We start from the raw sequence: 6,250 nt of genomic DNA on the forward strand, positions 1-6,250 counted from the left end.
CTTTTGCAGTCCTTCAAAAGCAATTTCAAAATTCTATCACTGGGTTAAAATCATTACACGTAGTTATTGCTTTTTTGTGGACAACGACAAGCGAACTGTTTTATCGTCCACGCGGAAACGGACGAACTCCTGTCAACGGGCAACTTCCGGGACGAACCACCATGGCGGTCCTCTCCGGTGCTATCTACTTAATCTTTCGGTTCCTTATATGTGATGCCAGCTGCGATGGCCGAGTGGTTAAGGCGTTGGACTTGAAATCCAATGGGGTCTCCCCGCGCAGGTTCGAACCCTGCTCGCAGCGTTTTTTATTCTTAATTAATTTTTATTTATCGAAAATTTGAGAATATGTCAGAATTCTGAGAGTAAAGTCAGAATTCTGAGAATAAAGTCAGAATTCTGAGAATAAAGTCAAAATTCTGAGAATAAAGTCAGAATTCTGAGATTAAAGTCAGAATTCTGAGATTAAAGTCAGAATTTCTGAGATTAAAGTCAGAATTCTGAGAATAAAGTCAGAATTCTGAGTTTAAAGTCAGAATTCTGAGATTAAAGTCAGAATTTCTGAGATTAAAGTCAGAATTCTGAGAATAAAGTCAGAATTCTGAGATTAAAGTCAGAATTCTGAGAATAAAGTCAGAATTCTGAGATTAAAGTCAGAATTCTGAGATTAAAGTCAGAATTTCTGAGATTAAAGTCAGAATTCTGAGAATAAAGTCAGAATTCTGAGTTTAAAGTCAGAATTCTGAGATTAAAGTCAGAATTTCTGAGATTAAAGTCAGAATTCTGAGAATAAAGTCAGAATTCTGAGATTAAAGTCAGAATTCTGAGAATAAAGTCAGAATTCTGAGATTAAAGTCAGAATTCTGAGATTAAAGTCAGAACTCAATTTTTTTTTTTTTTCCGTGGCCCTAATCCTCTTCCGTATTAATCAATTACTAAATTAATCGCCAACTATTTAGATGATCGATAATTAATAATTGAAGCTTTTTTTCATGATCAAAACAAGATTTCTGATTGTTTTAGCTTCTTAAATGTGAATATTTTCTTAGTTTCTTTGCTCCAATCTCAATCATTTTGGATTGTGGACAAAACGGCGTTCGAGAACGTCATCATTTCCAGCTTTGACAAAAACTGATCTACATTTTTTAACATCGTCTGACATTTTATGGACCAAACGATTCATCGAGAAAATAATCGACAGATTCATTGATTACAAAAAAAAAATAGTTAGTTGCGGCTCTACAAACGTGACTCGTGGACTCATGACATTATCCTGGGGACACCCCAACACATTCTGGCTGCAGTCTACATGTTCCTCTGTTTCACCTACAGGAAGACAGAGGTACTGCAGGACTACTGAAAATAAGATGAAGATGATGATGAGGATGACGACACTTCTCTGAACGTCCTCATGAGGGCAGCCATGAAGAAATCACGTCAAAGTGAAAATGGTCACCTGGACCTGTTGGTCTGGACTCTGAGGAGGTCTGCTGGGTCAGAGGCTCTGAGGAGGTTCTGGATGAGTTGGACCTGACTAAGTCCAGAACCTTAGACCAGGGAAGGCCAGGTAAGTTCAGACGTGATCAATAACATCATCACCACCGTTGGCACCTTTTTTGGACTTGTGTTTAACCTTCACACGTGTGCTTTAATAACACAACATTACCTGAAACAAATGATCGCAGATTACAGTTTAAATATCAAATTAATACTATTAGTACTTTTACTTCAGTAATAGTATTGTAAACTTTCACATACATGTACTTTTACTTCAGTAATAGTATTATAAACCTTCACATACATGTAATTTTACTTCAGTAATAGTATTGTAAACTTTCACATACATGTACTTTTACTTCAGTAATAGTATTATAAACCTTCACATACATGTAATTTTACTTCAGTAATAGTATTATTAACTTTCACATACATGTACTTTTACTTCAGTAATAGTATTATAAACTTTCACATAAATGTACTTTTACTTCAGTAATAGTATTATAAACTTTCACATATTTTGAAAAATCATTTGCCCTGATGCACTTTGACAGTGAGCAGAATTTTTTTCCAAAAAACCCAAAAGTATCTTGGAATGAGTTGAAATTGGACGTGTTTCTTAAAGACAGCTCAGTCTTCGTGCTTCATACGAACAATCACTTTGACGTCTGCTCTTAAACTTTAGAGCAGTTTCTTCACATCGGAGTTTATAAATATCCCAGTGAATCATGAGGGAAGTGACACCACTGAGTCTTCCCTTTGTGTGTGTGTGTGTGTGTGTGTGTGTGTGTGTGTGTGTGTGTGTGTGTGTGTGTGTGTGTGTGTGTGTGTGTGTGTGTGTGTGTGTGTGTGTGTGTGTGTGTGTGTGTGTCTGTGTCTGCAGGAGACGCATCAACATGCCGTCGATGCTCGTCCACACCTTTGTCTGTGTCCTCACAGGTAAGAGTCTTCATCAGGTCTGACACTGAGAGACACTGAGACACTGACTCTGTGTGTGTGTGTGTGTGTCTGTTTTTCGGTGTGTGTGTGTCTGTCTCTGCGTGTCTCTGTGTGTGTGTCTCTGTGTGTGTGTGTGTGTGTGTCTCTGTGTGTGTCTGTGTGTGTGTCTCTGTGTGTGTCTGTGTCTCTGTGTGTGTGTGTGTGTGTGTCTCTGTCTGTGTATGTCTGTGTCTTTCTGTGTGTGTGTGTCTGTGTCTCTGTGTGTGTGTGTCTCTGTGTGTGTCTGTGTATGTGTCTCTCTGTGTGTGTGTCTGTGTATGTGTCTGTCTGTGTGTCTGTGTCTCTGTGTGTGTGTGTCTCTGTCTGTGTATGTGTGTCTCTTTCTGTGTGTGTGTCTCTGTGTCTTTCTGTGTCTGTGTCTGTGTGTGTGTCTGTGTCTTTGTGTGTGTGTCTGTGTCTCTGTCTTTGTGTGTGTGTGTGTGTGTGTGTGTGTGTGTGTGTGTGTGTGTGTGTGTGTGTGTGTGTGTGTGTGTGTGTGTGTGTGTCTCTGTGTCTTTGTGTGTGGGTGTGTGTGTCTCTCTGACTGTCTGTGTGTGTGTGTCTGTCTATGTCTGTCTGTGTGTCTGTGTCTGTCTGTGTGTGTGTGTGTGTCAGTGCTGGGACATGCGTCCACTCACACCACAGAGACAGTGGTGGCTGTGGCCGGGCGTCAGGTGACCCTGCCGTGTCGGGCGGACGCGGAGAAGCGCGGGGACGACGTGGAGGTGTGTTGGGGGCGGGGCGAGGCGTCCGTCTTCGCCTGCCGCGACACCGTCCTCTACGCCACCAAAGACAGGATCTCCTACAGGAGGTCGTACAGGTAACCTGACCTCTGACCCCTGACCCCCTGACCCCCTGACCCCCTGACCTCTGACCCCCTGACTGTTTCCGTCCTCTGCAGATACTCCATGTCCCCGTCCTCTTCTCTGTCCATCGCCCTGACTCGTGCGTCAGACTCTGGTTTCTATCACTGCAGAGTTCAGCTGCCCGGCCTCTTCAACGACCAGACCACCAGTGTTCACCTCATCGTCATCGTCAGCCGTGCGTTCACACGATCACCTCACGCACGTTCACATGCTCACCTCATCACCCTGTTGTGTGTGTGTGTGTGTGTGTGTGTGTGTCTCCTCCTGCAGCTCACTCTGTCCTCACAACCACTGACGCTGCAGCAGCTACGGGAGTCCAGAGAGGACAAACAGGGGACGCCGCAGGAGACACAGGAAGTGATGTCACCGGCACCACACAGCCAATGACGGCGCTGGTTCAGGTACGTTCACGTCTCTTTATCTTCACTGTGAGACAGACTTTAACAACAGGAAACTCACTCTCCCACACCAAAGCCCATAGAGAAAACCAGTGATTTTAGCTCACAGGGACACAGGAGCTGCTGGTCCTCTGCTGCCTCGTGTGGTCACTTTGTTTCACTGAAATAAATTGGAATGAAGAATTTTTAATGCCGAATTTTACAAAATCAGACATTGTAAGTTAGTGATGGAGGCAGCAGTGGATCAACAACTCCTGTGAACTCCTGTGTCTCTGTGATGTTAAAATCACTGGTTTTCTCTATGGGCTTTGGTGTGGTCCACGCTGACATCAGCACAATTGAATTCAATAACTTTGTTTGTTTGTTTGTTGACAGTCTGTCCAGCAGAAACAGGAAGTGAACGGTCCACAGACCTTCATCGGAAACACACTGAGACTGTCCTTCATCGTCTTCATCCCTGTGATGCTGCTGACTGCTGCCTACAGTCAGTGCACACACACACACACACACACACACACACACACACACACACACACACACACACACACACACACACACACACACACACACACACACACACACACACACACACACACACACCACAACACAACAATAACAAGCTCTGTTTCATTTCCTGTGTGCAGGAGTGTGGGGGTGTGGCCAGAGAGCAAAGAATGACAGGAGGCTCGACCAATCAGAAGACGAGGACAGACACACCCGTGTGTAGACGCGCACACATTTGTTTGTTGTTATTCAAATTATTATTATTATTAGTTCATACTTTTATTGATAAGCAATTAACGTCTTTGTCAATAACATGTAAACAAATAAAAAACAAAAAACCAGTGTGTCCTCAGTCACCTTTAAACCGTCAACCCCTTCAGTTCCACTGCGTGACCAGCAGAGGGAGACAGAGACCGTGGAATACTCACGGACGTGTGATCACAACCGGATACAGTCGCTCCGCTTCCGCTCTGCCTGGAAGACGAGTTTGTCCAGTGGCCACTCGCGGTACTGCAACAACAAAAGATCGCGCGCACACGTCACAGTCCACGTGGAGACATGGACGCGGACTTTTCTCCGTCTTTATGTTCGAGATTCGAGATTTTTCAAGTCACGGACGCCGACGACGTCTCACTTTTTTTTTTCCTTCTCGTTAGCATTTAAGCTAGCGCACTCCATGCTCGCGCGTTAGCATCAACGTTAGCAATAAACGGGTGGATTATTGAGAGCGGGACATGAGGACAAGTGGATATGAGGACAAGTGGACATGAGGACACGTATGGAGTGAGTTTTCATGAACGTCGTTCACCCCCGTTACGTTAGTGTTCGTTCAAAGTCACAAACTGGGATTAAAACGTGTTTCTTTCTTTTAATAATCCTCAATGTACCTCAATAAACTGCATTAATATATATTATAGCTGTGTTTTTACTCCATTTATTTATTTGTTGTTGGTTTTTTTTGCATTTGAGGGAAAGTAAAATCACATGACCTACTTTTAATTTGCACTTTTTACTGGACTTGAATCGGAATATATATATATATGTGTATATGTATATGTATGTATATGTATATGGTTAACACTATTCAGATATATGAATGTATCTATGATGATACAATATACATCAAAAAGATAGAATGTCAATTTTTCCCATCAGGACAAAGAGGACACACATACACACAGATACACTTTATTTTTTTATTTTTTTGACAATAAACAAATGTGTGTGTGTGCGTGTTTACACACGGGTGTGTCTGTCCTCGTCCTCTCATTGGTCGAGCCTCCTGTCAGCTCTCTGGCCACACCCCCACACTCCTGCACACAGGAAATGAAACAGAGCTTGTTATTATTATTGTTGTGGTGTGTGTGTGTGTGTGTGTGTACTGTGTACAGGGATGAAGACGATGAAGGACAGACCCAGTGAGTTTCCAATCAGCGCCTCCTGCTGGACAGACTGTCAACAAACAAACAAAGTTATTGAATTCTATTGCGCTGATGTCAGCGTTGACCACACCAAAGCCCATTGAGAAAACCAGTGATTTTAGCTCGCGTTAACATCACAGTGCCCAGAAGTTGTTGATCCACTGCTGCCTCCATCACAAACTTCAAATGTCTTATTTTGTCACTTCGGCTTTTAAAAATCTTAGTTCAGATTAAAATCAGTGATGCAAAGTGACCACACGAGGCAGCAGTAGACCAGCAGCTCCTGTGTCCCTGTGAGCTAAAATCACTGATTTTCTCTATGGGCTTTGGTGTGGGAGAGTGAGTGAGTTTACAAACTTGAGTTTCCTGTTGTTAAAGTCTGTCTAACAGTGACACACACACACGCACACAGAGAGAGAGAGACCGACATTTATATTCTCTCTATGTCTCTTGCTCGCCCCCTCTCTGTGTGTGAGCGGTGGAGTGAAGAGAGAGAGAGAAACATTAACAGTATTGGAAGGATGGAGAGAGAGAGAGAGAGAGAGGGAGGGTGAGTGAGTGAGTGAGTGAGGCCGGTCAGAGCTTGTGA

This window comes from Microchirus variegatus, assembly GCF_963457635.1.
Source record: "Microchirus variegatus genome assembly, chromosome: 5".
NCBI classification, from domain to species: Eukaryota; Metazoa; Chordata; class Actinopteri; order Pleuronectiformes; family Soleidae; genus Microchirus; species Microchirus variegatus.